The sequence below is a fragment of the Mastomys coucha genome, unplaced genomic scaffold (assembly GCF_008632895.1).
Source record: "Mastomys coucha isolate ucsf_1 unplaced genomic scaffold, UCSF_Mcou_1 pScaffold4, whole genome shotgun sequence".
Taxonomy (NCBI): Eukaryota; Metazoa; Chordata; class Mammalia; order Rodentia; family Muridae; genus Mastomys; species Mastomys coucha.
This window is the reverse complement of record NW_022196910.1, coordinates 2,092,124-2,110,980: the sequence shown is the minus strand read 5'-3', so window position 1 is coordinate 2,110,980 and position 18,857 is coordinate 2,092,124. Positions and strand designations below refer to the sequence as shown.

Sequence of the window (18,857 nt, the reverse complement as noted above, 5' to 3'; positions counted from 1 at the left end):
CCCAGGAGACAAAAGGGTGTTGTGCACACTGTCAGCCCAGTACTAGGCTGGCTGACACAGGACGGTCAGGAGTCTGAGGGCACCCTCAACAACATAGCAAGTTGAAGGATTAGCCTGTGCTACACAAAATCATGGTTTTATTTTTTTGAGACAGGGTTTCTTTGTATAGCTCTGGCTGTCCTGGAACTCACTCTGTAGACCAGGCTGGCCCAGAACTCAGAGATCCACCGGCCTCTGCCTCGGGAGCACTGAGATTAAAGGTGTGCACCACCAGGCTGGAGAGATGGCTCAACGGTTAAGAGCACTGACTGTTCTTCCAAAGGTCCTGAGTTCAAATCCCAACAACCACATGGTGGCTCACAACCATCTGTAATGAGATCTGGCAGTCTCTTCTGGGATGTCTGAAGACAGCTACAGTGTACTTACATATAATAAATAAATAAATCTTTAAAAAAAAAGAAAAGGTGTGCACCACCACCTGGCTTGTTTTGTTTTTAAGGAATAAGGCAGAGAGTAATAAAGTCCTTTGGTCTCTGGGTATGTATCCAAACAAGCATACACACACACACACACACACACACACACACACACACACACACACTGGGGGGTAGGAGGGGGACAGAGGAGAGATTGAGGGAGGGAGGAGAGCGGGGGAGAGAAAGAGATTGACTGGTTGACTGACTGACTGATTGATTGACTGATTGAGGGGCATGGCAGGCCTGGCTCATGACAGGCTGCAGGGGCTGAAAGGCTCAGAAGTCCTCAGCCACAGCCTCTGCCTCCCAACCGCACTCCCTAAGGATAAGTGCGCAGACCCTCCTTTATCCTCATAGGCTCCCAGGAGACTGCCCCACCCCTAGGTGTATGCTGGGCTGGGGGCTGCTGATGTAGAGTGGAGAGACTGGTTATGTTGGGAAGTCCTCGGGACCCTGCAGCAGCAGGCTTGGTCCCACTGTGTTGTGTCCTTTCCTCTCCCATCAGGGAGCACCAGTGCTCCTTCCCTCCTGTCCTGAGTGGCAGTCCTGGAAGGCAGGGGTCATGCTTGGTCAGTCAGGAACAAGGGGGACCTGGGAGTCTGTGCTTCCGTGATCCTCACTGGCTCCTCTGACCAGGCAAAGGGCTCACACCTGAACCTGTGGTAGGGGTGGGGACAACATGGGTACCTGCCCAGGCAGCCACTGAGCACCATGAATTTTAGAGGAAGTAGCAAGGCGCTTACAATACAGGCAAGCCAGCAATATGGCAAAGTCCTAGAAACAGTCTGGTGGTCCCTTAAGGGTCAAACAAAGTTGTTACAAGGCCCAACAATTCTGCTTTTAGCTGTGTGCCCAAAGGTCCACACAAACTCCATGTGAAAATCAGAACCTCGTCAGGCAGTGGTGGCCTTTAATCCCAGCACTTGGGAGGCAGAGGCAGAGGCAGGTGGATTTCTGAGTTCGAGGCCAACCTGGTCTACAGAGTGAGTTCCAGGACAGCCAGAGATATACACAGAAACCCTGTCTCAAAAAACCAAAAAAAAGAAAAAAAAAGAAAAAAAAGAAAGAAAAAAAGAAAAAAGAAAAAGAAAAAAAATCAGAACTTCACCATCCACACAGCTCAGGCTCTACCGAGACAATGCACACACGCTGTGTACCACCCACATACTGAAGTATCACACAGCCATGAACAGGTACACTCTGGGAGAGAACCAGACACAGACCAGTGTGGGACTCCATGACAAGAACATGCAGAATACAGGCTGACAAGAGCCTCTGACCTCCATACATAGCCCATGGTGTACACATACACAATAATAAAAATTTAAGCCAGGCAGTGGTGGCACATGCCTTTAATCCCAGCACTTGGGAGGCGGAGGCAGGTGGATTTCTGAGTTCAAGGCCAGCCTGGTCTACAGAGTAAGTTCCAAGACAGCCAGGACTATACAGAGAAACTCTGTCTCAAAAAAACAAAAAAAATTTTAAAAGTATCTAGAGTAGGTAAATGCTGACACAGACTGGATTTCTTTTCTTTCTTTCTTTTTTTTTTATTTTGGTTTTTCAAGACAGGGTTTCTCTGTGTAGCCCTGGCTGTCCTGGAACTCACTCTGTAGACCAGGCTGGCCTCCAACTCAGAAATCCACCTGCCTCTGCCTCCCAAGTGCTAGGAATAAAGGTGTGCGCCACCACCGCCTGGCCAGACTGGATTTCTGAGTACTGGGTTGTGTAGAAGACAGCTACACCTGCAGCTCACACCCACGCTCCCCTTGGCCACCCTCACAGGGCAGTGCACCATCCGTGCTAGAAGCCATATTATGGCACCACATCTTCCATCCTTCCCAGCGTCCCCTATGGTCATCCTGCTTCCTAAGATGTCCATGTCTAGGCATCCTGCCCCACACTCACTTGCTCTCTCTGCAGTCTGTCCTCCAGTTATACTGTTTCCTGCCTTGAGACTTAAATCACAGGGCATTCAGTCAGCCCCACACATTACCTGAATAAACTCAGGTGGGGGCTGGCAAGATGGCTCAGTGGGTAAAGACTTTTTATGGACAGTGTCTATGTTGAACAGGCTGGCCTTGAACTCACAGAGCTCCACCTATATCTGTCTCCAAATGTTGGGATTAAAGGCTGTGCTGTCACGCCCTGCTGAATCATCCGGGCCCAAAGAACAGTCTTTTGCACATGTGCATGTAGGACACACATGCTAAACACAGGTAAGTAAGGAAATTCCTGACTCAGGTGGAGCACCACACAGCACCTGGGGGTAGGAGGGCACAGAAGCACCTTTGGTCAGCAGTCTGTTGTGTTTATGTTTAGGTGCGTGTCTCATGCCATGAGTGATACAGGCTAGGGACTGTTCCCCACACAGGAGACAGACTCTAAGCAGTGATCTTGGTCAGTCTGCAGGAGCACATGGCTTCCTTCTGCTACCACATTCCAGAGAGTTGTAACAATCCATGTCCTAGAGGAGCTGAGGATGGCAAAGCAGAAGTCAGAGGAGAACGGCCCTGGATGACACATAGTGGCCCAACCCTGCCTCACTCCTCCCGTTTCTGAGCCTGACTCAGGTCTCTTGACATGTGGGGAGAATATGGGGGTCCCACCAATGTGCAGCCTCTCAGCACCTCCAGATTGCTGAGAACACAAGGGCTTCAAGGAGGCCAGACCAGCTCCCGGTCTTGGAAACCTGATCAGAGTACAGTAAAATGTGCCTGCAGGCTCAACACTCAGGAAGCTGAGGCAGGAGGATTCCCCCAAGTTCTTAGACAGTGTGAGCTTCAGATGAAGACTCTGCATCAACACAAATAAGAAAGAAAGAGCGCGCCCGACAGACAGACTGACAAGCTGGGGCTAGGGCTCAGTGTGATGTTCTGGGTTTGACCACAGTGGTGGTACATACCTATCATTCCAACACGTGTGACCAAGAATTCAGAAAGCTGGAAAGGTGTGGTGGCACACCCATTTAATCACAATATCTGGGCAGCAGAACCAAGTGGATCTCTGTGAGTAAGTGCTGGGCCAGCATGGGCTACTTACTGAAAATAAACAACACATAAAACAAAGGGCAACCCTAAGGAGCTGCTAAGAGCTCCTCTGGATTAGGCACTGTGCAGCTGCTGCTGGCCCTCCAACCTCAGGGCTCTGGGTGATGCTTCAGGTGTGAGTTACCATCTCTGGAGTCACCCATGGCAGTGATGTCTGGGCACCTGCTGCCAAGCAGGGACCAGCCAGACTGTCGTGCGTGGGACAATGCAGGAGCAGGGCCAGGGCCTAGCAGACAGAAAGTGCAGAGCCCTGGCATTCACCCTTCACCATGACTGACCCATAGGCCTCACATTCCCAAATCCAGTGGGTGCATGGCCCTAGGACCTGCCCCAGGCAGCAGGAGGCTGGTGGGGTTCCCATGGCTTAGCTCATATGAGGTGGAGTCTTAGGCCATTCAAATGCCTAGTTAGGTTCCAACTTGTCCAGCTAGAGCTGTCTAGTGGGGAGAACATTATGGTCACTCTCAGGTCCTATAGACACAGCCTTTGGTCACAGAGTGTAGGGTCAGGCAGCACCTTCCTCTGTACAGACATCGGCCTTTTTGGAACCTTTGTGGTCAGTTCCATGGGGAAGGGTCTGAACAGCTGAGAGCTTGCTAGAAAAGGTACCAGCTGCAGACATATTTAGAGGTGTGTCCACTCACAGATGGAAAGGCCCAGCTGAGATGACCTGGACTCCCAGGATTTGGCAGGGCTATGTTGAAGTCTACAAAACTCATTGATAGTGAGCCACTGGCAAGGAGAACAGGAAGGTTCTTGGTTGAACTCCCCCTTATTGGGGGATTCTGAGCCTTACCCCAAGCCACTCACTGGGAACTCTAGACCGGGCTCTACTGCTGAGCCACTGCCATAACCTGGTTTTTAAAACATTTTTGAGAGACTTCTGAGACATCCCAGCGGGTAAAGCATTTACCACCAAGGCTGACAACTTGAGTTTAGTACCTGAAACCCACACAATGGACGAGAAGTGACTCCTGCAGGCTGTCTGCCAATCAGTTCCCCCACACCTGGGGTGCGCACACATGCATGCACACAGACACGCATGCATGCACACTAAACAAAAGTAATATGTTTTTTTTAAAATAATACGTCTCACTACCTTGCCCAGGCTGACCTTTGTAATCCTCCTACCTCTGTCTCATAACATGCTGGGAACAAGGATCTGTGCCGTCCCCGCTGCTTTCTCTCCCTCTTCTGTGGATACTATAATGAGGCTGGAGACTCAGTGCTTAGAGCACCGGCTGCTCCTACAAAGAGCAGAGTTCAGTTCCCAGAGCCCACTGGCGGCTCACAACTATCCCTAGCTCCAGTTCAAGGAGACCTGACACTATTCTCATATCTATGGGTATCAGGCGAAATACTTATAAACTAAAAATAACATAAATCTATAAAACTGTAATAAAAACAGGAGGCAAAGTTAAAAATAGTAATACTAGCCAAGCATACTAGCCTACACCTTTAATCCCAGGAACTCCGGAGGCAGAGGCAGGTGGATCTCTATGAGTTCTAGGCCAGCCTGGTCTACAGAGAGAGTTCCAGCACAGCCAGGGCTACATAGAGAGACCCTGTCTTGAAAAACTAAACCGGAACAATAATGGAGAGTTAGCTCGGAGGTTAAGAGCACATGTTACTCTATTCAAGAGGACCTAAGGCAGATTCCTAGACCTAGGTTGCTCAGAAATGCCTGTGAGTCCAGCTCAGGGTATCCTATGCCTCTGGCCTCTAATGGGTACCTGTACATACACACAGAAAAAAAATTAAATAAAAAAACATTTTTGGAGGACTTGGATGCCAGATCCCTGGTTCAGCCACACAAACCCTGGCCATTGAGTCAAGCAGAGTATGTAGAGTGAGCACATACTCATGGATGTGCACATGTAAACAAGAGGTAGGCAGGTGTGCAACCTGCACCGAGGCCCCAGAAGTGGCAGGACCACACATGTGAAATACCGTCACCATCACTCAGGACAGAAAGTGAATCTAATCCTCTCCCAAACCAGGCTAATCTGGTGACACAGCAGACCTATGAGTGCAGAGTCACTGGATCCAAGGCTGTGAACTGGAAACAGAAACTTCCAAAATAAATGGCCTAGTGCTGAGAGTGCAAGGCTCCTGTACTGCTGTTTAATACACATGGTCTCATGGAAAGCAGTGCTCCATGTATGCTACGGGAGAACTGAACTCCGCCCCAGCTGCAGATCACTCCTGCACAGAGCCAGCACTTGGAGCCTGAAGAGGGAGCAGTCAGCTTCGAGGACTGACACACAGTTTAACACGTGCACAGCTGAGGGGTGGAAGGCTGTGTCCCCCCAACAGTCACCATTGTTCAAGTGTCCACAGAACAAGCACGTGGCATAGTACCCAGCCACACCCACAGCGGCCCTGATTCACAGCAAATGTGCCATGCTTGTCACCCATGCATGAGGACTGCCATGAGCCACGAGTCTCGGTACTGTGTCTCCATAGCTCCAAGTCTTTACCTTGGCCAAGGACAGCAGCCCAGCAGTCTGGTCCAGCCAAGCCACCCCGACATTTTCCCAATGGCCAGGTGAGCCTGGCTGCCAAGAGCCCCAGCACCACAACCCCCTCTTGGCCTCTGTAGAAGTCAGCCTGGCTGTGGGAGAGGCTGTGCCCCAGAGACTTCCCCAACCCGCAGGATACTTGGACAACACCAAACGAATCCAACAGCCACTCTCAGGAGCTCAGTGTGCCCACTTACTCCCCAAGGTCTAGCTGGGCCCTGTTCCTCCTCATGCCTTCGGGAACAGTTAACCTGGGAGTTTCTCGTAAACCAGACTTGACCTTGGGTGGCAGTGGCTCTGGAGAGCCTGGGGTGAGTACAGCAGGGCCTTCCCTTTTTTTTGGTCCTGAGGTCTGATCTCCCCTGTGATTGCTAGAAGCACTGGGAGTGGGTGCTGAGAACTGTCTTAACCATTGGTAAGGGCTAGAGAAGGCAGGCTTGGTGCCAGTGGCTGCAAGATCGGCTGTCTGGTCAGGATTCCACAAGCTCAGTCTCCTCTCCCCATCTTATAGACAGGAAGCCTAGGACTTCTGTGGGAGCTTGGGACAGGGGCCCAAGCAGAGACCCCTAAGGCCATTGCCCACCCTGAGGAGGCAGATCCTAGCAAACAAGCAAGGTTCAGCTGGTATGGTTGTCCAGTAAAGGCACCGGGTGGCAAGCCTGGCAGCCTGAGTTCATCCCCAGGACACAGGTGCTTGAATGACAGAGCCAACTCCCACAAGCTGTGCTCCGACTCTACATGTCCCCTGTAAAATTAATGAGTGTAACAAATAAGTAAGTAATGGGGTGCTTAGGCCTTCTTCGGCTTGCCTCACAGGGATCCCCAGCGTCCATCTTGCCACCTGACTCAGGCTGACCTTTCCCTACCTGGAGAAATGGGATGGGCACAGGACCAGCCCTAGAGCCCTCCACTGCTCTGTATACAGGTGAAGGTGGCTAGGTCTGAAGAAGTCGAGCCTCTACGCTGTCAGTGGGAGTGGGTAAAGGTTGGCATGGAGAGCCTCATTTGGAGACAGTCTTTGAACACACAATGATCCTGAGATCACCCAGTAGCTGACCCCAAGCCCAGTGATTTGTGCAGTTTAGGTGACACCCTCAAGTTCAGTGTCCTCGCCTTAGAGATGATGGCATGTCAGACTGAGGCATCGGGGTCTCCAGAACTCTATGGTTAAAAATTACCCAGGTCGAGCAGGGTGGTGGTGGCACACACCTTTAATCCCAGCACTTGGGAGGCAGAGGCAGGTGGATTTCTGAGTTCGAGGCCAGCCTGGTCTACAGAGTGAGTTCCAGGATAGCCAGGGCTGCACAAAGAAACTCTATCTCGAAAAACCAAAAAGAAGAAGAAAAAAAAAAGAAAAGAAAAAGAAAAAATTACCCAGGTTGGAAGTCTCTATGTCCTGGCATCTGTACTGTGCCAGAGGCAGCTGTGACCTGCTCTGACTCCCAGGGCTGAATGCGACGGCTCCAGGGTGACCTTGAGCTTCTAGAGTTCCCTGGAGGCCCCTAGAACACAACAATGGGGATGCCAACCACAGGCAGAGACCTCAGCCAGCCTAACCCCAGGCTCTTCTGGACATGGGCACAGAGTGTCACAAGCAGGCTGATGGGAGGAGTCGCACTGCATAATGAGGACATTGTGTTGGGGAGTAGCCAGGATGCAGGGGACTGGATGTGGGCTGTACCTCAAGTTTTAGTTCTGACCCCTTAGTTAACACCTCAGCCATTGTTGGCCAGCAGGGCCTCAGCCCAGGATGCCCCTCTACCAATCTCATGTGATCCCCTTATAGAAAGCGTGGGTTCACTGGCCAGTGCTGGTGCACACCTCTAATCCCAGCACTTGGGAGGCAGAGGCAGGCAGATCTCTGAGTTCAAGGCCAGCCTGGTCTACAGAGTGAGTTTCAGAACAGCAAGGGCTATACAGAGAACAACCCAAACCCATCTAGGAAAAAAAAAAAGCGTAGCAGCTAAGCTTGGCTCTAGGGTCCCTTGGAAAGCCCTCACTCCTGGCTGCACTTGGGTCCTAGGGACAATGGTCTAAGGACAATAACAGCCCTTTTCCAGAATTACTCAGGAGGCCACAGTGTGGGAGGCTCGACACCTTTGCCTTCCAGGACCTTTTGAGAAATAGAGACAGGCAGGAGGGAACATTAGAAGAGAAGATTGCAGAGGTAGGGAGGAGCCTGGAGTCTGAACTGCTAGAGGCCTAGTCCAGGGGACCATGTGCTGGGATGGAGTGACAGCTGTATGCTCAGGGGTGAGGGTGGGGGTCTCTCAGGCTGGAGACCCCATAGCCCTTGGCAGACCTGATGACAAGGATGGCCATGCTGGAAGCAGCCTAAAATGTTGCAGGTCTGGTGGGCAGTGACTGGCATGCCCTCAACTGGCCAAGGCACTGCTCACAGGAGAGGGCACAGGCTGTGGGATTCAAGGGCACCAGTCTGACCCACTGACGGGGATTGGAGAGACCACTAGCTGCTGCCAGGGAGTACAAGCAGGACTGGAGGCCAGTGGGGGCCAAGGCACAGAGAAGGACAGAGACAGACAGAGACAGAACTGTCTTACCCTCACAGAGCCAAGGTGGGACACAGGCTAAGCTGCAGTGCTTTCTGTCATTTGGGACAGTCGCAGCTACTGGGAGCTGGCCTGGGACTCATCCTCCTACCTTAGTCTCCAGGTCTTGGGACAGCAGCTATCCATCGAAGCCAGTGTCCTGCAGAGGCTGCGACTACCAGGAGGAAACCTCCTCTGAAGAGGACGTCCTAGACACCAGTCCCACAGGTGCCATCAGGGCCAGGATAATCACCTCACTGTAACCATGTGGAGGAGGACTCAGCCCCCACTGGAGGTCTCAACTGGCTTTCCAGAGCCCATGAGCTCACACACCCTCTCCAGGCTCCAGAGGGAGGTAGAGCTTCAGGAAGCAAGGCACACAGGCCATGTCAGTTCCAAAGGACCAGGAAGGAAGGCAGGCTCAGAAGAAAGGTCCCAGGGCCTGGCTTTGGGGTACACAGCCATTCATATCTCCTAGCTTTTTTTGTTTCAGAACTCCAGAGTGCTGGGATGACAGTGTGAACCATCATGTGAGGTTTATATGGTGGGGGAAATGGAACCCAGGGCTTTCTGCATGCATGTCTGACAATCACTCTGTCCCTAGAGCTACAGCCCCTCACTCAGGACTCTTACCAAAACCTGAGAGGAGAGACAGTCAGCCCTGACCATAGGGCAGCCGGGCCCCCGCTATTCAGGTGACTCTCTAGACCTGGGATCCCAACACTATACAAGCCAGCCAAGTGTCCTCAAATTGAGACACCTGTGACAGAGGCAGGAGTGTCTGAAGTCTCACAGCTTCTCTGGGGCTCTTTCCCCAGCCACGCCCTTCAGGGGGAGGAAGCAGGTGGGCGGGGCACGCCGGAGAGGCCCAGGCATGGCAGGAGGGGGCAGGAGAAAGGAATGTGGCTCTTGGTATCCAGACAGGCAGGTTTTTCAGGAGAAGCCCTGGACTGGAGTTTGGGGGTGGCAGCCCCTGACTATCTAAAATGAGCAGAAACAGGACATCACACCCAGGCCCCAATGCTAAGTGCCACCAGGTACCCACAGAGCCAGAGTAGAAATGTCAACTCCGGGACAGCCCTAATGGCATCCCTGAGTCAAGAGGCCATCTCCCTGGGCCCAAGTGATACCAATGGGTTTCCTTCCTCAGCTGGCCTCTAGCCAGCTAGACATGAACACCCCTGGCCAGAACACAAGGGCTCAGATACCGCAGTTCACTGCACTTGGGATACACACAGAGCCCTCACTGGCCCAACCCAGAACATTCTGGCTGCTCTCAACCATTTGTAACACTACAAACACTACTAAAAAACCTTCTGGTCCCCACCAGGCATATGAGACACCCCCCATTCCCCCAGTATCCACTTCCCAGGACCCAGAGCCAAAACTGCACTCACCCTATAAAGAGAACTGTGTAACTGTGTAATTTTGGTTTCTTTCCTTTTTTTTTTTTTTTTTGGTTTTTCGAGACAGGGTTTCTTTGTATAGCAGCCCTGGCTGTCCTGGAGCTCACTCTGTAGACCAGGCTGGCCTCGAACTCAGAAATCCGCCTGCCTCTGTCTCCCAACGCTGGGATTAAAGGCGTGTGCCACCACCGCCCAGCTAATTTTGGTTTTAACCCCAGTGTGGGACGTGGGCTGCTTTGGACTGCCCACAGCAGCTGACTACGGTTTGCCCTGTGCTCTAGCAGAGGCGCAGTTTTGCCAGCTGCAGAAAGTTTCTGAAAGTGTATGATGTTTGGAATTCTGGGAACCTTTCAGAGGGTATATAAATGCTATTGCCCAGAGAGGCAGGGTTGGTGGTTGGTGGTCGTTCAGGGGAAGTTGTTAGTAATCATTCTGGAAGGAAAACTTAGATTCAGGGATCTCCTTCCCCTCCCCCACCCTTTTTCTTCTATCTAGTGATAAGGAGTGAAATGAGGGGGTGGGGTGGGAGATAAAGGGTGGGAAAAGTAGCAAAGACCAGAAACTTGGCCGTCTCCACATGCTGCAGAGACAGAGTAAGGGGACCACACTGCCCTTAGTTTACCTGATGTGCAGAAGGCCACCCTGGGCTACAGAATGGTCGGAGAGCAATTGGGATACGTAACTGCTGTTCTGGCATCAGGGACTTTCTCTCTGACCTATTGACAAGTCTGGTACAGTGACCCCACCCTTGTCAAGATGAGTCACCACCATAAAGACCTAGATCTGCTGCCCTCCCAGGACCCTCAACCTGTCCTGCCTGGATCGGCAGCCTTTGACCCTCCATGGGTGGGGGACTTCCGGAAAAGGCAACCTTGAGCAGCGTTCCTCCAGGCCCTGAGCTGTCACTTTCGAAATGTGGCAGGACCTTGCCCCATCCCAGCCACCGCCCCTTTCAGTTTCGCTCCGTACTGGATTTCCACTAGGGACAGGATGGGGCCAGTCTGAGGAGAGACCTTTAAGTCTGCTTACTACAGTCCGGCAGCACATGGAGGTGGGTGGTGCAAGTCTGAAGGCAGTAGCCTACAAGTGCAGGCTGGGAACAAGGCAGCAGGGTCTAGGGACAAGAGATGGAGGAAAGGGAGGACGAGCCAGAGAGGCAGGTCTAAAGCCATCTAAGAATGCTGTATCTGACCCACTATCCATCTCCCTGTGGTCAGTGTAGACACATAGTGGCCAAGCCAATGTCTTCCCCAGCACATATGATATCTCTGCTGTCCCCAGACCCTCAGCACACAGCCCTGGGCATGGTTGGCTGTTCTTCATAGACCAGTGGGACCGTCTCTGTCCCTTTGACCACACAGGGTCTACTACTGGGAGCAAGAGGGCAGGACAACAGCTAACACCAGGGCTACCTCTAATCACTGTCAGCACACTGCCCCTTCACAACTGCCGGCATAGTCCTTACCAGGGCATCTGTGTCTTGTTCCTGGAAGCTGCCCTCTGAAGACAGAGCTGAACTGCAGTCATATAGGCTACTGTGCTTGCCCTTGTCCAAGGGGTCCAGGACAAGGTTCTCAGCCATTCTCCAGTGTCACTATGTAAGCTGGCTAGGGGCAAGACCTATGGCCCATTCCCAACCTTGCAATCACACCCATGGGCTTCAGAGGTGCACAACCCACCTTGCTTTGGAAAACAATGCCCATGTATCAAGTTCATCTGCAGAGTTTCCAATGCACTAAGTCATTCAAATATTACCTCTATGTAGCTCCAGAACATGTCACACACACACCCTTCCCAAAGGAAGGCCTGTCCACACAACAGTTACCTCATCCCAACCTCCCTGCCCCAGGCCCTACAAACCCTCCTCCCACCTCTGGATCCTCCTGTTCTGGCTCCTTCCCAGCACAGGGAATGTGTGGCTTTCTGTGTTGGGATCTCTGAACACGATGTCCTTGAGGTCTCTCCACACTGTCCTAAGCACGAGATGCCCATAAGCGTAAGAGTGAAAGTCTCAGCTAAAGTCCTGGCTCTGCCGTCCCTTTAACCACAGCCAAAACAGGTGCTCACCTCTCCCATGGAGTAAGCGGGGCAACCTGAGAGGTGGCAGCCACTGTCAACAATGGTCCCAAAGGAAGTCAGCTCCTCACCCCAAGCCCTTGAAGGCTGTAGACTTGGCACTCCAGGAGTGCGAGTGTGCAGGGGACAGGCCAGGATAAACTGGATAACCTTGTCCTCAGGTTGTACTCCATGCTGCACCCCCACCTTGTTACCATAGGGCCCTTAGTTATGGAAGCAGTTAATGGAGCTGCAGACTGTGCACAATCCATAACACAAACGTGAACCTCATGTGTGAGTGAGGACACATGGCATGCAAACACATACATGCACACAGCACAGACTTGACTGTGCTCACACAATCCAGTGGATGCCACATATTGACATAGGGTTGGGGCCATGTTGGCAATGGACGATGTGGCCCTTTACCCGAATTCAAACCTCCCCATTCATAATTTCAGATTATGTCACACACATCCCTAGCAGGGAAGCCGTCAATCTCACCCTGTGAGGGTCTGGGGGAGGCAGCAGGGACAGTTGCCTCTTTATTCTGCTTCTGGGCCAGTGTTTCCTGCTGACCCTGCTCAAGGGGCCCTGGTGTGTAAAGTCAGGCCTTCCCAGGCAGGCATGTGAGCTCTCAGGGCCTCAGTTTCCTCTTATGTGATCCGTGTCCACCCAGGGAAGGAAACTGCCCACACTTCAAAGCCCAGAGAAGCTGCCATTGGAAGGTGCAGGCTGCCCATTCCAGTGTATGCCCCAGTTTCTCCTTAAAGGTGGGAGGAGGGCAGAAGTCAGCCAGGATCGACCGATGGCCACAGAGGTGCCTCTCTATCACTGTCACACCCAGGACTGGGCTGGCGGGTCGTTGCCTTCATCACTCCCAACTAGAAAGATCCTCATCGACCCACCTCCAGGAGCCAGTCCCTGGGAAAATTTAAAGCTGGCCCCAAGGGCTCTGGAGAAGGGTAGGAGAGGTTGGGGGTTCAGCCAGCCAGGCTTCTCAGACACAGATTCCAGCCACTGATTGCCACTGCATCAGGTCCCTAGCACGGCCGGTCACAGGGAGCGAGGCACCAGGTTATGCCCCTTGTTCCTTCAAATGTCCCCAGTCCCACACAGCAAAGTCAATCCCAATCATGCCAGGTTCCAGGCAATGCCTCATCTACCAGGGGTTCATTCACTGGGGTCCCAACTCAGCTTAGCACCTCAGGGCCCTTCACCACATTGGAAAACTCACCACTCGCCAAACCGCCAGCAATCTTGCCATCCCCAAGGCCAGGCACCCCGTCACTCCCCACTCACTGGGTGCAGTAGCTGGCACCAGACAGCCAAGGCAGGAAGGCCGCTCCCGAGCAGGCGGGACTCACAGGCATTCCGGGAAGCAGAGCCGGGGGATGGCCCAGACACTTGACACACTCATGCCTTTTTTTTTTTTTAAAACTTTTCACACACTCATGCCTTTTTTTTTTTTAACTTTTCAGAGTTGATCATGACATCTGAGGAAGCACCCTGAGATCCCTACCTCACCACCAGGCTAGTTCAGCTGTGTCCCTCTAATACATTCTGAGTACTTGAGACCCATTCTCCCCCACTTAGCTCCCTGTGTGACTTGGTTTCAAAGTCACTCTCTACACATTCCCCCAACCCAAACCAGAAGAGCAGGACTTGAGGGACGTGGCTGGGACCATTGGTGGAGCCAAGCCTGGGCATCCACCCAGGAAACCCAGTGAGGAGTCTCCTGGATAACCAGGGGTCCTGAGAACCCCAACGCTGAGGCCACCAAGTTGGGTAGGAAGGGACAAAAATACCTCAGGGGGTGCAAGGGTCAAAGACCACCAGAAAAAGAAAGGGGTGGAAAAGAACACTGAACAGGAGTTGATAGGAAACAACAGAAAAGAAAGGTTAGAGGTCATGACTGAGCCTGGGGTCAAAGGATCACGGCACAAGGTGGGGGTTGGGGGTTCCCTCCCAGGACCAGGGTCAAGGGCAGGAGTAATGGGGAAGGCCCTGCTCAAGGTTCCCAGGGAGCAACTAGAGTCTCAGGAGAGGGAAGGTCCTGGGTCACTAGGAGAACAGAGTCCCCAGAGTGGAGTTAAGGTTCACTAGGAAAACAGGGTCCCCAGGGTGAGATTAAGGTTCAACTGCAGACAGAGGGTAGTGGTCAATTAGGGTCAAGGTTCAAAGTAGATGGTCGGGGATTCGAGGTTCAGGAAAGACTAAGGGGTACCTCCCAGGACCCCATACCAGGGTCAAGGTCAGGACTGACAGGCTGTGGTCAAGATTTCCATGGAAGCAAGGGTTGTCATCACCAGAGGCGGGAATCCGGGTTAGCCAAAAGGAAGAGGGGTCACAGGAAACTGGGGTCAGTGTCAATGATGGACAATGGAGGTTGCACTAGGAGTCAGGATTTCCAGGGAGAAGGGTCAAAGCGGGAGTGAGAGGTCCACGGGGACGGAGGAGTCCAGGTGTACCCGGAGATCAGCCAAGGGGCTGGCCGGCTGGGGGCAGGGGCAGGACTCGTGGGGCAAGACGGAGTTTCAGGTCCACGCGGAAGGTGGGGTCCCATAGCACACAGAGAGACCGGGCGAACCGGGGTCGTGCCTGGGGGCGGGGTCAGGGGGTCGCCGGGAGGGAGGGTCAGAGGTCGCGCTGGGGCTCTCTCCTCCGCGTTCGCTCGCACCCTGCAGCCCCAGAACGGCCGCGAGGACCCCGGAACCAGAGCTTGGCCGCATGAGTCGCGTGGGGATCGCGAAAGGGTCACAGTGCTCTCTCGGGCCGGCGCCTCACCTCAGACCTGGTGGCTGAGCCCGCGACGCCTCGGTTTCCCGGAGCCTCTCAGCGGCCGCTGCTCACTTCCGGGTTCTGGGCGCCATCTTGGCGGCGGCGCGCACTTCCGCTTCTGCGAGGGGGCGCGGCATTGGGGGCGGGGCTTCTTGGGGCGGGGGCAGATCTTGCTACTTCGGGGAACTGGACCCCTTCACTGTCCCCTGCTGCCACGAATGAATTTGACCCTGCTGGGCTGTAGCATGATCCTCAGTTTCCCCTTCAGGTCTTTGCACATGCCCTGGCACACTTGCAGCATCAGATCCCACCAACCTCTTACACCCTTGGCATCCTTGGCTCCCTTAGAACTATCTAGAAGCCCTTTTTTTCTTTTTCCTTTTCAGACAGTCTCACTATGTGGCCTTGTCTGGCCTAGAACTTACCTCAAAGATCCACCAGCACTCTAAAAGTGCTGATGTTAAAAGCATAAACCATCATGCCTGGTCCAATCTCTCTCTCTCTCTCTCTCTTTTTTTTTTTTTTTTTTTTTTTTTTTTTTTTTTTTTTTTTTTTTTTTTTTTTTTTGTTTTGTCTTTTGTTTTTTGTTTTTCCAGACAGGGTTTCTCTGTGTAGCCCTGGCTGTCCTGGAACTCACTCTGTAGACCAGGCTGTTCTCGAACTCAGAAATCTGCCTGCCTCTGCCTTCCAAGTGCTGGGATTAAAGGTGTGCGCCAATCTCACTATAGACCTAATTCATGTGTCTCCCTTCTCAGTCCAGACCTAAGGGCACTGGCCTCAGTGGAGATAAGGCCAGTTCTGTCATCAGCCCCTTCCCAGCTGGGTATCATGAATTCAGACCCAGAGCCACCACCATTCAGAAGCTTGTGTCCTTCAACCCTGAGATTAGATTTGCCTGTAAATAAAGAAATGAACTGTATGGATGCTGTTTTATCTCCATGTAACTGGCTGTCCTGGAACTCCCACTGTAGACCAGGGTGGCCTTGGACTCAGAGATCTTCCTCCCTCTGCCTCCTGAGTGTTGAAATTAAAGTCATGTGCCACCATCCCAGAATAAGAACCTGCTTCTTTATTGTGCCCCTAGAAAACCCCTGTCTAGGGGACAGTAAACCAGAATTATACATCCTCACATGGGCCTCAGGGAAGGAGACTCAGGCAGGAGTCCCTGCATAATGGTAAGAATACCACTGGAGATCTTATGCAGTAAGGCTATAGAAACTTGGGTTTTAAGTTTAAGCAGGAGTTTGTCACATGGACCACAAGGAAAGACAGTCTAGGTAAAAGAAAAGCTGTTTAAAAGGCTGGTATAGAGCCCAACACTAGTGACTAACACCTTTAATTTAATCTTAGCACAGGGGTGGGGTGGGCAGAAACAGGCAATCTTAGTGGTTCAAATCCAGGGCTACACAGAGAAGCAATATCTTTTTTTTTTTTTTTTTTTTGGTTTTTTGAGACAGGGTTTCTCTGTCCTGGAACTCACTCTGTAGACCAGGCTGGCCTCAAACTCAGAAATCCACCTGCCTCTGCCTCCCAAGTGCTGGGATTAAAGGCATGTGCCACCACTGCCTGGCATGAGAAGCAATATCTTGAAAACCAAACAACAATAATAAAAGAAGCCTAGTATAAGTCAGGCGGTGGTGGCACACGCCTTTAATCCCAGCACTTGGGAGGCAGAGGCAGGCAGATTTCTCAGTTCTGAGGCCAGCCTGGTCTATAGAGTGAGTTCCAGGACAGCCAGAGCTACATAGAGAAACCCTGTCTCGAAAAAACAAAACAAAACAAAACAAAATAAAACAAAACAACGACCCTGGCATAGTGGGTTGGGCAGACAGCTTGGGGTAAAGTGCTGAGGACTGAGCTCTGTCCCCAAACCCTAGTATAAGCCTGTGGTGGCACAGGCTTATATTATCATCCTGGTGCAGGGAAAGCAGAGGCAGGAGGGTTCCTAGAGCTCTCTGGCCAGCCAATCTAGCCTAGTGGGCACATTCCAGGTCCATGAGGAACCAAGTCTCAGGGTTGTTCCTGAGGAGTAGCTTTCAAGGTTAACTTCTGACCTATACACACACACACACACACACACACACACACACACACACACACACTACACAACGCATGCACCCGCACACACATACAGAATAAAGAATTGGGAAGTATGAGCCCCACAGGGAGGCCTGAGTCCCACACCCGTGAGTCCAGTTCCCTCTCACCTTAGTCCTCTGAGATAGGTGTCACTTGCCTTCCCCATGGGAAGGAATGGAGGCAGAGGACTATCCTGAAGTTAGCCCCAGGTCACCTAACAAAAGGTATGGAAGTGACCTCTGCCACATCCAGCACGGGAAGCCACGAGGTCACTATGGGTAATCTTGCCTCAAATGGGGGCAGTTTGCCCAGCCCAGGGTGTATCTAGCCCTGTCAGCCTGAAGGAATCTGCCAAGCTGGGGATAGTTAGGGAATTAGTCAGATTTGGGGATTTCCAAGGAAACATGGGAGTCAGCCTCAGAGAGCAAACAGGGACCTGGCTTTAAGTCCATGGCCCAGTTTTAAAGATACCGCAGCATGGACTTGCTGTGTGACCCCAGGAAAGGCACTCAACTCCTCTGAGCCTTTAAATTAATGAGCTACATGCTAGGTTGTTCTACTGATCACACTGACAAAGAGTGGATTCTTTTGTTTGAAAACAGTCTCTTGCACTCAGGACAACCCCAAACTCAAAATGTAGCCAACAATGACCTTGAACTGATCGCCCTGGCCTCTACCTTCCAAGTGCTGGGGGTGACAGGCATGTGCCACTATGACTGGTTTATGTGGCGCTGCTGGGGATGGAACCCAGGGCTTGGTGCATGCTGGGTAGTCTACCCTCAGAGCCCCAGCCCAGTTTTAGGTTTACAATTTGGTATAGAGGGGTGGGGGGCCAGATACATAGGGAGGGATGAAGCCCAGCACCTTAGGCTAAATAGGAAAGTGCCAAGCACTGAACAGCTGTACATAGCCCTTGTCATTATTTCAAAGGACAGACAGAAAGCCCTGCTAGTGAGTGCTAAGGAACTTCTGGAACCCTCAGCTTCTCAGACTGGAGCATACCCCAGCCCCAGCTTCCCTGTTGAGATCTGCCCACCTCCCCCCCAGCTGCTAGCTAGCTCTCCTCCAGGTTCCCAGCCCTCAGCAGGTACCTAGCAGCAGGTGAGCCAGCCTGGCCAGGCAGGCCTGGACCTAGGATTCACTTCCTGTTTTCCTACAATCCGGAAAGCCCCGGTGTTCCCAAGGCTGCCACTGAAGCTTCTCCTCCTCATGGTCCCCATGGCCACTTCTGTTTTCTATACCCACTTCCCCTGCTGGAGGCCCCCAGTCTGGCACCACCTCTTCCCCTCTCCACCTCCACCACCCTTCCATCTCCCTTTCTCAAGCTCTAGCTGGGTTTTCCTCAGTGCAGAAGGGGACACTGAGGCAGGAGCAGCTGCAGAAGGCTTTATCCACCCCCTACCTCATCTCCCTGTTTCTCTCTCCTTCCAACTTTGTCTCTCTCCACACAGCAACCTCACCCCAACAGCCAGTATAGACAGCCAGCATATCCCAGTGCGGACATCCTCCTCCTCCAGTGCCTGACCCACCTGTAGGAACTAGCTCCTTGATGTCCCCAGGTGTCTATAGGTCACTGTTCCAGGACCTGGGGCTCCCGGCTCTCTGCCCCAGGACATTCAGCTAGACATACCTAGATCCTGCTAGGCCCCTGTTAGGGCTGCATTCTGTGCCAAGGCTTAGGGGAAGAGCAAACCTGCCTGACAGGTTTGAGATCCACCCAACCCAGGCCTTCCTCCTCTATAGGGAGAGGCTGAGACACCTGGGACATCCATGGAAACACTCATCCACACACCTCCACTTTGTCTTGAGTGGGTCCTGATGTTGGGGAGCTGCAGGCTAAACAATGGAAGAACGATAGGAATTGTAATAGGGGAATGAGACACAGGGCATGTGGGCAGGGGGAAGGTCCAGGGCTGGACAGTGGGGGTCACTGGAGAGCTGG

The 18,857-nt window shown here is 52.5% G+C and overlaps 1 protein-coding gene across 5 annotated transcripts in view; it reads right to left on the bottom strand.

Moving 5' to 3' along the window:
* The window catches only part of Sbno2 (strawberry notch homolog 2), a 49,444-nt gene extending 30,857 nt beyond the window's left edge, over positions 1-18,587 (bottom strand). For 2 of the 5 annotated variants that reach the window (XM_031348949.1, XM_031348954.1), the window contains exon 1: positions 14,843-14,969. The gene's annotated coding sequence lies outside the window, so the exon portion shown is untranslated. Of the gene's footprint in view, positions 1-7,419; positions 7,600-13,292; positions 13,437-14,842; positions 14,970-18,444 lie in introns of those variants that run through there. The other 3 variants (XM_031348950.1, XM_031348951.1, XM_031348952.1) reach the window with 3 other exon arrangements.
* Positions 18,588-18,857: the final 270 nt, after the last annotated feature.